Raw genomic sequence first — 12,926 nt, 5'->3', positions numbered from 1 at the left:
TTGTCGAACAAATCGACTCTAGGACTTATTCTTTGTAGCTGAGACTTATTCTTTGTAAGCCTAGTACTTATTCTAACGGTGTCCTTTGCCGCACCGCTAAGTTACGGGGACGTAAACACAACATCGGTTGTCAAGCGATGGTGGGAGGACAAGCACACACAAATCCATCCATCCATCCATATATATATATATATATATATATATATACGACGGGCTTCTTTCAATTTCCCTTCTTACCAAATCCACTCATAAGGCTTTGGTCAAACCGAGGCTATAGGAGACACTTGTCCAAGGTGCCACACAGTGGAACTGAACTCGGAACCATGTGGTTGGGAAGCAAGCTACTTACCACACAATTGCTCCTGCATGTTTTATTATTTTACTTTTACTTTAAAAAATAATAATACAAGCTTTAAAATGTCATTCGTAGTTTAGATTATACGCAGTGGCTCATTATTCAAAGTTCAAATAGGATCAGAATTAATAGTAATAAGAGTACTACGGTATACTGAGTTCATTAGTCGACTATTTCCCGAATACCTAAAAGTATTTCTGCTTAATTAGGATATAGATCAATGAGCCACCTTTTAATTATTTCCCCCCTATAACGTAGGGACTTCGAAAATTCTGAATTATTACAATAAAACTGTAGATATTACATATTTATATCTTTTGGAGAGAAATAGTCAGTTCTCTAGGAGAGAGATTAAATTGAACGAATTAAGCCAGTATATCACTAACATTTCTTTTCTATCTTAGTAACGTTCTGATACGAAAAGAGAGCTATGTTGATCTTTCTAACATTTTAACAAATATCATTATCACTAACATGAAAATGTGCTGATACTTATTTTAATTACATTGTAGCAGAGACGTGCGCCCACACACATCTCACCTAGTTATTCTGGACCCCAATTAAGGAGTGTTAAAAATACTATGGCCAGTTTTTGGCGATAATCCAGCATAATAATCACAACTACAATTCCAAAGCAACTAAAGTAGTAGTAGTAGTAGTAGTAGTACTGGTAGTAGTAACAACAACAACAACAACAAGAACGATCTGCAAAATGACAATTACACATACACACATACATTCCAAGAAGTGCAAATTTAAACCACTGTTGCTGCACCCAAACAATATCAAACTATGTGAAACCTATAAACAAGAAAAACTGTGGTGGTAGTGGTTGTGTATAATGATATTAAGAGGAGAAGTGTGAGTAGAAATACAGAGTGGAGTATGATAATATTAGGGGAGAAGTGCGAGTAAGTGTTATAGAGTAGAGTTAGAAAATGTTCACATGCCAACTAAATGATTAATGTATTTATTTATTTAGTATTTTTAGAAAGCAGTTCCAAAACTGAGAGTGCCATCGTGGCTTGATTGAAACTATCTCGATTCACTAATATCTTTGGAGAATACATATATGTTAAAACATCCATTTCAGTTCCATAAAACGTTTTTCTTTCATCTAGATAAAAACCGCTAGTCATATTTGGAAAGTGTCTAAGTAACAAAGGCAGAATTACGGTAAACTGTGATGTAGATATGTAGGTGGGCCGAGTCTACGACTCAGTTTTGATTGTTAGAGCTGCAGGGTGTCTCCACCAAAATAAAAGGATACTTTCACAGCCCATAACTCACTGAACATTCCTTCTGTATTAGGTGCAGTCGATCAATAAACATAGGTTGAAATAACACAAAGGGTTGAAGAAATTTATTCTAAAGCATCACTGAAGTACGAGAACGTAGTAGACTCAAAGATTTTCTAACTGATCCAGCAAGCGACTAACCATTATGTATGTATGATAAGCAAGATGTATTTTATATCAATTGTTCCCAACATACGTTTCACCATTGTGGTTACTTGCATCCTTTGCAGTGGGTGTTCAAAGTGCAATTGAATGCTAAACCACAACAGTTCATCAGCGTAACACTTTATAGCATTGCTTACTCAGATCAAATGCATTTTGTTACATTTGTTCTGTGTGTGTGTGAGCGTGTGTATCAGCTATACTCCACGGCAGTGATACATGGATTGTTACTACTGAGGATATGCAAAGGCTTGAAACAAATGAATCTAGTATGTTCCGCTGGATGGGTAATGTCAGTGTGCATGTACGGCAGAATATGATTTGAAAGAAAAATTGGGTATACAAAGTATCAGATATATGTGTGCAAAAGAGAAGACTGTGCTGGTATGGACATGCGATGTGTATGGATGAGAGCAGCTGCACCAAGAAGTTCCGATTTCTAATTGTGGAGGGAACGTGTGGAAGGGGTAGATTCAGGAAGACATGGGACGAAGTGGTGAAAAAGACTCTTCTGATGTTGGGCCTCACATAGAAGATAACAAGGGATCAAGACTTCTGACAGTTTGTAGTGCTTGAGAAGATACGTCAAGCTAAGTACAATTGGGGTCATCCAGACATACAGGCATGTCTTCCGTGTCCATCTCTCAGTTGAGAGAACCTAGTCTCGCGGGCATATGGGTGCAGGTGTTACGTAAAACACCCATGTCGTTGCCACGTAAAAGCGTTCGTGCCGGTGCCACGTTAAAAAGCATCCAGGATACTCTGTAAAGTGGTCAGAATTAGGAAGGGCATCTAGCCGTAGAAACTATGTCAAAACAGATAAATGGAACCCAGACAGCTGACCAACTCGGCAAGACTTCCGCCCCCACCCAAACCACCCTTAAAAATTTTTTTTTTCTTTCGACACAAACCCCACTTTTCGGCTAGCATGGATAATGGATGCTACATGATTATATATATATATATATATATATATATATATATATATATATATATATATATATAAATGTATGTGTATGCTCGATTCTTCATTTCTTTTTTCATTAACAGTCGAAAACCAGTCTTACAAGAAGTTTTAGCGATGACACAATAGATCATAGCCATAAGAAAGCAAGTTTCTTGGAGCAAGTTTTTCGAATGGGTTATCTATTTGTTTTTGGTTTTGAAATAGGAATCGATTTTTCAAATATTTTAAAATGAAAACACCAGCTATCGTCTAACTGTCGTCTCTGATTAAATTTTTCATTAGTTTCAAAAGTTTATTTTATCAATGTCCAAAGCCTTACAACTTCTTAGTGCCTCAAATCTAACAATCTTGACATAGACGGCACTAAAAGAAAAAACAAAATCTGCCGAACAAACAACACTGACATAGTAACTTACAAGTTAAATTTACTTTAATAAGCACCATTCCATCTTCAAATCTTTCCATATATGGTATAATCACGGCTATATACACCGACTGAATATTTTGATAAGCCAACACCATTCTATAGATCTGTTTAACTAGAGCTAAATTGTATTGTTTAATAAACACTTGTGGTTATGTAAGTCGCCTTGTTAGATAACGTATAAGAACGTAATGAGGTTCGTGTTAATCAGGAAGGTTGCTTTGCTTTGGTTAGTGTGGCAATAACATCGAACAATTTAGGTTGAGTCTACTTTTAATAGATCGATTATCCAAGAGTCGATTTCCGGACACTGAACATTTTATATATAACTGTAATTTCCATCAGCAGGTGGTTGGCAAATCGATCGAATGGAGGAAATAGAAACGCTTTAAAGTCAACCGATAGGTCGATTCGCATCAGTAGAATAACTTACACGGAAACAATAACAATAACATTAAAAATATGCATTTACGTGTTAAAGTATTATGAGCATTGGTAGGACTGTATTGATGGATAGATGTAGAGGCGTTGCTGGCATATAGGATGAACATAACATTACCTTTCACAATCATGAATCAACAGGCATAGACGATCAGAGAAACTACGAACAAAAATATTTCTTGTAACCCGATTACATTAGACAAACATATCAACAGTGATACAAAAACATACAAAATATAAAGACAATCAAAATATCAATACTACGATTAGATAAGTATACACACATATCACAAATGTACACTGATATAATATAATGAATGCTTAAGTAAATCAATAACACACACCGAATGTTGAACAATTTTCAATAATTATACTACATCATTTAATGTAGTTGGGTAGTAGAAAGATTGAAATGAGTGTTAGGTTAGACGGTAAACAATTTCAGTTTGAATTCCGATAAATTCGACTTTTAACTTTCATCCGTCTCCTCGAGATCAATAAAATATATGCAGAACATCTACATTATTTACATTTGGCGGATATTTGTCCTCATCTTGTTTGTTGTTAACACAACGTTTCGGCTGATATACCCTCCAGTTTTCATCAGGTGTCTTGGGGAAATTTCGAACCTGGGTTCTCACTCCTATGGTAGTTTTCGACGCTGTTATTATTATTATTATTATTATTATTATTATTATTATTATTATTATTATTATTATTATTATTCAGGTCGCTGCCTGGAATCGAACTCTGAATCTTGGGGTTAGCAGCCCGCGCTCTTAACCCCCAGATTCCGAGATCGATTCCAGGAATAATAATAATAATAATAATAACAACAGCATCGAAAAATACCTTAGGAGTGAGAACCCAGGTTCGAAATTTCCCCAAGACACCTGATGAAAACTGGAGGGTATATTCAGCCGAAACGTTGTGTTAACAACAAACAAGATGAGGACAAATATCCGTTAAATGTAAATAATGTGCGTAATTCATCATTTCTTAAATATAGAACTGTAATATGCAGAACATCTACTAATATCGGGTCAGTCAATTAGATCCACCCTTATATTGTACCAATCTAAAATAACACTACTTGTCTACATCCATAAAGATATAAGTAGAACAATCGTGGTTTCATGCAATTATAAATTATACATGAGCAACTTATATTTATACTCGACACAGTTATAGGATATAAAATCCGAGAGAACTGGAGGTGGACAGTGTCAGTTAATGTTAACCCATAAAAGTTCTTAGATAAAACCAAAACCAACAGTAAGTTGATTTATTATGAGTGGAAAATTCAGCATTTCGGACACTCGTGTCCCTTCAGAGAATATACAGAAGTTTTAATACGGCGGTCGTAATTTTGTGATTGTGATATTAAAACGTTAAAATTTTTAACTTCATAGTGACAAATTAACCTAGAAATTTTTTTATCTCTGAAGTGTCAAGTGTCATTCGTAAATATTGTGTTGGGAGTTTCCTACAGCTCCATTAGTCCAATTACTCTCTTTCTCACACACAGAGAGATATCCTAAGATAAAGGAGTCATAACAGTCAGTATAAGAATTACAATGAAAAAGACAAACAGATACGATGAGAGCAATGCCCTGTATATGTGCGACAGTACTTTATTCAAAATATCCTCACCCTTACCGCGTTGGTTAGCTTTCGTACCTTAGAATAAATAGCCCGGCGGTGAAGCAAGAAAATATCTTTTCTTGTCATATTTATAGTTTGCAGTGGGGCAACGAAATATATTCTCCACGAATTGAGTTCACAACCAGTTTCGATATTAAAATTAGAAACTATTTCTTTAATGTCACTATTTATTTATTACATTTCTTTCGATTTAGTCGTGGAAGGAAGGGTAGCGACCATGGCCATTTTGTTTTTCAGGGTCTCCGAGGCTGGTGGGAAGAAGGGAGGAAGTTGAGGAAGTTTTCCTCAAACCGAATACTTTCAACAAAATGAATGAACACTGGCAAAGGCAGCAAGCCGAGGATCAGCTGGTGGTGGTGATGTTAAACCGGGTGAGAGATTAAAATTTACGACTCAAGAACCCATAGCATAAGCAACCGGAACAAATATCACGAGGTACCTTGTCCTATGTTCTCACAATTCTGCTGATCCATCACCTTGATCCGGAATTTTATTTTATCGCCCCACCCCACCTCCAAATAAAATTGACCTCCACGGGATTTGAACTCAGAGCGCAGAGAGCCGGATAAACCTCGCAAGGCATCTCGTTTGATGCTCTTACAATTCTACTAATCCAGCACTCTTAATTGGTACCCGAAAAGATAAAGTTGACCTCGGTAGGGTTTGAATTCGTAAGTGCAGAGAACCGGAATAAATACCTCAAACTATTTTGTCCCCAGGCTCTAACAGTTTTGTGCCTTTGTCTCTTCTACCCAATATGTCATAGATCTTGTCTATGTAGGGCATTTGTTATTGTCTGTCAACATCCTCGTAGACATTTCGTTGTCCCAGGCTTTTGTTTACTTAATTTTTTTAACTTTCTATCATTTATGTGTTCAGTTAGAAGATATGACGAACAAACTTAAAAGATCTTGTATTTGTTTATTATTTTCTTTCATGTTGACACTCCATTTTGAAAATTTAAACAATAGTACAAGTGATCTAAAGAGAGCCATTCATGTGGAATGCAAGCGAGCACTATTACTCTTATTTACAGTGCAATAACCTTTTATGAATGACCTCATAATGAAAGATTACTTACATCGGAATCATAACTCAAAGTAGTAAGTTTAAATGAGATTTAATGGGAGAACAGATATAAAGCCAGACTTCGAAAAGTGTGTACTCATGCGAGAAGTCGTAATAAATAATAAGAGAGTAATATGTCAGTAGAAGAGGGATAAAAAATATAGAATAAAACAGAGAGGTAGTGGTATTTGTACGTTTTTATGATGGAGAGAAAAAAATTGTGTCAGTGTAATAACAATGTATTTCAGAGTGAATATGAGAAGTCTGCACACCAAGAGAAATAAACGAATATGATGTAACGTTCGTGGGACAGATGTACGTATATCAGTACGAAATAGATTGACAGACAGATAGATAGATAGAAAGAAAGTGAAAGTGCTGTGTGAACTGAAAATGCGTGTGTGTGTGTGACAGGAACGTTAATGGGACAGACTATGATAAAGAGAACGGGGTTTGCTAACTGTTATGATTACATTCAAGGGCTTACTTGAATGGGAGCTAATGCACTGCTGCTGAGAGGTCTCGTGTCCTTTTAGCTGACAAGCTGAAGCGAGAGGGCTACTTTACGCACCCTTATCCTTTGTGATACTATTTCACGTATTAAAAAACAAACAGTCTTTTAGTTTTTGTATTAAGATAACACATTAAAGTAAAGAGCTGTTTTCTTTGTGATGTAACAACATTACACTGCAATATCATCGAAATGTCGATATTGTAGTGTATCGATGACTACTGTTGATTATAAAGTTTAATTATTTTCACATAGGAATCGAAACCGGTTCATAGTGATTTTCATCGAGAACTGACATCTCAATAATGTTATATCATACAGAGATCTGTTAGAAAATATTTACAATATTTATGTATGAATAATATTAGCAACGCTGTAACGTTAAGGAGACACTTTTCATTGATAGGAACATTCAATATTAAATATATTAGCAAAAGGTACTTTATTTTGTTTTCATATACATTTAACAAGTTGAAATAGCTTCAGAGTAGTATTTTAATTAGAGTAAGTTTCAAAAAAAAAAAAAAAAAAGTTACATTTGATTAGAAGAATGAAGTTGATGATGAGTTTGTTAATTTATCCGTAAACAAACATCGATTTCCGAGTAAAATATTTTCTGTTAGGGAGAGTAAGAAATGTAGAGATTTCTCAACTTACGGTTTATCCCATAACTTTTATCTTCCAGCTTGGTTTTCCGAAGTTATTTTTTGAGCAGTGATCACTTCCGATACGGTATGAAAATATTTAGCTGACATAAATGACAGCTCTAACGTTTCATGTGTGTGTGTACGCAAGTACTCGTAACTTGAACATAACTCGTCAAGTTCTTTACAAACATTTCACTTTCAGACACTTTCTTCAATGGCATGAAGCTCCGCTGTAATAGAAATAGTTCCTAGGTTATCGCGTCAAAGCAACACTTCTGAAGCACCGAAGCTAGTTGAAACGAGTGTTATGTGATATGAACAGTGAGTAGGATTTAATTTCACTGAATTTTAATGAGTGACATTTTAAATTTAATGAACAAAAATAAAACCGTGCCCGAACACGTGAGTTGTAACATTGAAAACGTGAGAGTGCGTAGTGATATGCACTTGGTTACAAATAGTGATGCGATCGGACCATAATTGGTATTACAAAACAGGTCAAGGTAGGATTCCTTGGTGGAAGGTTACATGAATACATTAAGAAAAGAATGAACGACTAAAATGAGTAAGTGGGTAAGATATAGATTGATAAAAGAGAGAAGTGAAACGGAGTGAGGGAGCGGGTTCAGTGAAACATATAAATACAGAGAGTAGAAGGAATATTAACCTAATACAATATTTTGTTTACATATCGTAAGAACTATGTGAGATGGGGGTCACTAAGTCAGGATCGACTGCAGTTACGACAAGAATAGCAGCCAAAATTTTGTTTTTAATTTTTAAATTGTGTTTTCTGTTTTTATTTTTAATGTTACGTATTAATGTATCTATGAAAAATTAAGAACGACTATCTATTACTTAGAACGCAAAGCTTTCGATTCGAGGGGAGAAAAAATATATCTGTGATCATGCTTAAAAAGGGATTTAGTGATCTAAGTGAATAGCTTCGATTGAAAATCGAAACTAGATCAACAAACTCTCCACAAAATTCTTTATTAGTTTTACTTGGTATAGTGGGCGTTCGTGCTGAAATAGATGTATTCGAGTATTTATTTCGAAAACAGATGGGCTAGAAGCCCAGAACAGGATTAATGCATTCTTCAGGTTTAAGTGATGCAGTTTCGATCCTCGTGGAAAAAAAGAAGAAAAAGAAATAAAATACAATACTTTTTCTCTACTGCTTTAGAAGTAAACCCGAATTTCACAATCCTCGTTCTCCCTACATTTTTAGCATCTGATCTCAGCTGGATAATTTCCTTTTCGTTTTTCCTGTGTTGTTAAAATAAACACCAGTAAAATAGTATTGAACTAAACGACCAAATCCCTTTTGATACTTGACGAAAAGATCTTCATTAACTCACAGCCAAGTCTCTATACATTTAATGCCGTCCTTACCCTTGTAGCGTAGCTAGGGGTGGATGAAGTGGTGGTACGAGTCGTACGGTCTGCTTCGAGCAACGCTTTTATGGGGCAATACTTTTGGGGCTACTATTTAAGACTGTATAGGCTTGGGGGTCCGGGTGTTGAACAGATTCAAGGGCTGTTCCGAACGGCGGCCTATCCTAACTGCGTTACTGTCCTATCCATGGTAATATATTATAATTAATGCGCAAGGCGGGGCAGACGGTACGTCGATCGGTAACCCGGAGAGCTATTATTAAGGGGGTCCGTGACAATCTACCAGGCCCCTTCCTAAAATAACCCCTTCCCGCACACAAAAACGCAGCTTCTTAGAATTTTGAGTGAACTTCCCTTTTCCCCGGGACCCGAACGCAGTCTTATCCCGCCACTTGCTGATTTTCTATTAGGGACCCAGGTTAAAAAATTCGCTTTATGAATACATAAAGAAAGAACAAACCTCGAAGTGAATAAGTAGATGTAGTGTTGAATTGGTTAAAGAGAGCTGGAATAGAGTGAAGGAGAAGGATCATTGAAATACATAAACACAAGGTGTAAGGTGGGGGTGGGGGGAATATCGGAAGAGCCATGGGGTTTTAAGTTCGATCCCAGAGTGCAATACATATATTGAATAATTTCTGGTGTAGTCTCGGATTAATCAATATATGCATACGCGCGCGTATGTGCGTGTGCGTGCGTGTCCCGGAGCACACACATGTATGTGTGTGTTTGTCTGGTGACACGCGAGTCGTAACATCTGGTCGTATTAGAAGGCAACAAAGCCAGGTCTTTCGCATTGTGATTCCTCCGAACAGCAAATCGAAATCGTTTTCTGATTAGTCTGTTTGAATGCCGGCCTAATTGAGTGGTCAAAAAAGTCGCTTCGCAACCGTGCTCATCGATTCTGAAAGGGTAAAAGGCGAAGTCGAAATTGGTGGTAAAGACAAACGAAATGCCGCTAAGCATTTTGTTCGGCGTGCTAACGATCCTACCAGCTCGCCGCCAATATATAATAATAATAATAATAATGATAATGATAATAATCCTTTCTGCTATAGACACAAGGCCTGAAATTTGGAGGGGAGGAAGGGACCAGTCAATTACATCGACTCCAGTGCGTAACTGGTACTTAATATATCGACCCCGAAAGGAAGAAAGGCAAAGTCAACCTCTGCGGAATATGAACTCAGAACGCAGCGACGAGCGAAATACCTATTTCTTTATTACCCACAAGGGGCTAAACACAGAGGGAACAAACAAGGACAGACATAGGTATTAAGTCGATTACATCGTCCCCAGTTCGTAACTGGTACTTAATTTATCGACCCCGAAAGGATGAAAGGCAAAATCGACCTCGGCGGAATTTGAACTCACAACGTAACGCAGACGAAATACCGCTAAGCATTTCGCCCGGCGTGCTAACGTTTCTGCCAGCTCGCCGCCTTCATAATAACAGCAATAATAATAATAATAATAATAATAATAATAATAATAATAATAATAATAATAATAATAATAATACCAGGCAGTGGCTCTCATGGCTTCTGATCTTAACTGATTGGAAGTGTTATCATGTACATTGTTTTGTCTTGGTATAAAAGATGGGCTACAGCAAATATTCTGCTCAATACCACAGATTTGCTTGTCAGTTGTTTGACCTTAACCAGTTGAGCATGTCCCTTAGTGGCTGACGATATGTGCATCTCTGATCACGAGCAGAAGTAGTGGGGGAGCATCATAGCCATGTGTTGAGAGGGATTCTTTGGGGTTTGAATAATTCACCTCTGGAAACATGGGTGTTTCGTTCAACATCCTTAAACAACCCTTATTCAGGGACCTTTTGAGCGGGATGGGCTACTCAACTTGAAGAAAATTCTAACTGGGCCCCACCTGCAAGGTCATGTGCTGTTTATCTTGATATGAGATCACCATGTCGCGCACACATGGTTGTGATGCATGTGCCTGGTGTACCCTTATCAGACGAGTAGTCATGATGGGTATATTGGGCTTCGTATATTTTACCCCAGTGTCACTTTGATGGCATGAACTGCTCTCTCACTCAATAATAATAATAATAATAATTCGTTCGTTTATTGGCCACAAGGGCTAACAAAAATCAATTAAAACATAAAGGGACAAAACACAGGACGAAAGTTACAAAGGGTTTTGTCCATTTGAAAAAGTCCGTGTACAAAAGCAGGATAACAACGAAATGTAAGTAACAATTAAAACTCCCAATAGGGGGAGGCGCTTCAAAAGGTTACTCGTGGAAAAACCCACAAAAGCCACGGGAGCCTGGTCAAAAGCGGGGTAGAGAGCCCCTTTCTCCTTTTATATTTCCTTTTAATTTTCACAGGTGTATCCTCAGAATTGGTCCGTTCATACTGGCCATTCTTGCACAATTCACCCACCTTTCAATAAACTTTCTACCAGACATCACTTCCCTCTCTACTCTCATCTTCCTTTTCAAGTGAAACTTGAAAAAGTTGATGAGCCCTTGGCCAAAGAGGAAAGTGTCTGACCTTAGCCTTTTCAAACGGGTCCACCATATCACCTCTTTCGCTACAACCACTAGGCAAAGGAAAACTGCCTTGCCCTCCCGGTTAAAGGAGGTCGGCGGGGCAATCCTCACTATGGATTCAGCTGATAGCCGGATCCGTCCTATTCGCGACAATAGCTGTTCATCATAAACCATAGTTCAGCAATACTCGAGCACTGGACGGGTGCGTGCAGAACGGTTTCGTCGTCCTGGGCGCACCTCGGGCAGTCCCGGTGACGGCACTTCCGTGCCGGTAGAGTTTATTCCAAACAGGCACAGCCCCTCGGTAGCACTGCCAAGCGAGGGACCTTTGGAAATTATCCATTGGCCCCGGCCCGAAAGTTCTCCCGAACAGACTGTTTAGCTCGTTATCGTCAACGCCTAGAGTTTCCCCGAGAACGTCGTCGCACTTTTCTTCCACTAATCCGCTATAGAACGCTAGAGTGGAACCACTACCGATCACATTGCCCACCTGGTGGAGGGCGGAGAGAGCTTGACGGCACTCGAGGTGCCAAGCGCCCTTTCTCAGTCTGCGTTTGATCCAAGACTGCATATTATTTCTACTCAAGACACAAGACCTTGAAAATTTTGCAGGGAGGGGACTAGTAGATTTCGGCAAAGTCAACTTCGGCGGAATTTGAACTCAGAACGTAGCGGCAGACAAAATACCGCTAAGCTTTTCACCCGGTGTGCTAATGATTCTGCCAGCTCACTATCTTAATAATAATAATAATAATAATAATGATAATGTGGCATAGGGGGACGACAAAGAAACATACAGAAAGATAATCAAAATACAAGCACTCAATGGACGCAGACATGATTCATCCTTCATCAGCTTTCGACCAAATTTCATTACAATTTTGACACCTGATTATTTGTTTCAGTGTACTCTTGTATTCCTTCAAAGGAATATATGACTGAATATATGATGGAACGGGAGCAGTGTAAACAGTAGACAACTACGCGGCAACAAGTTAAGGATGGACTGGATAGCATTTGATAGACATTTGTCTAAGTTATTCTAAGTTACGGTGATAAATAGTATTGTTAGGTTCAAAAGATAAAATTTTTAGATGTATGGGTTGAAAGTAAAGATGTAGAGTATTGAGAGAGGACGAGGTGTAGAGAAAAAGAGAAAGTGAGAGAAAGAATGAGGAGGAGTGTGATACTATTAGGATCAAGATTTAGCTGTTGGATTAATTCGGTAGAGTTTAGGGAAGATAGAAACACACCCACACACACACACACACACACACACACACACACACGATGGATTCTCCCGTTCAGCCTTTTCCAAATGACTTGCACTATTGATTTATTTACAGCGATCAAATGTATGTGCTGTGCATTAGCTCAGTCCCTCCATCACATCGACGTTGCCTGAACAGATACACGGTGTACCTCGCGTCAGGTGTCGAAGTGATCGTAATGTGAGATGAAGTGTTTTG

The 12,926-nt window shown here is 37.9% G+C and overlaps 1 protein-coding gene across 3 annotated transcripts in view; it reads right to left on the bottom strand.

Annotated features, from left to right (window-relative positions):
• The window catches only part of LOC115229588 (LIM domain-containing protein A), a 61,813-nt gene extending 54,020 nt beyond the window's left edge, over positions 1 to 7,793 (bottom strand). Inside the window, exon 1 of one of the 3 annotated variants that reach the window (XM_036499652.1) lies at positions 7,549 to 7,793. The gene's annotated coding sequence lies outside the window, so the exon portion shown is untranslated. The remainder of the gene's footprint in view (positions 1 to 7,548) is intronic. The other 2 variants (XM_036499648.1, XM_029799920.2) reach the window with 2 other exon arrangements.
• Positions 7,794 to 12,926: the final 5,133 nt, after the last annotated feature.

Source organism: Octopus sinensis, linkage group LG2, assembly GCF_006345805.1.
Source record: "Octopus sinensis linkage group LG2, ASM634580v1, whole genome shotgun sequence".
Taxonomy (NCBI): domain Eukaryota; kingdom Metazoa; phylum Mollusca; class Cephalopoda; order Octopoda; family Octopodidae; genus Octopus; species Octopus sinensis.
This window is presented reverse-complemented; position numbering and strand designations above follow the sequence as displayed.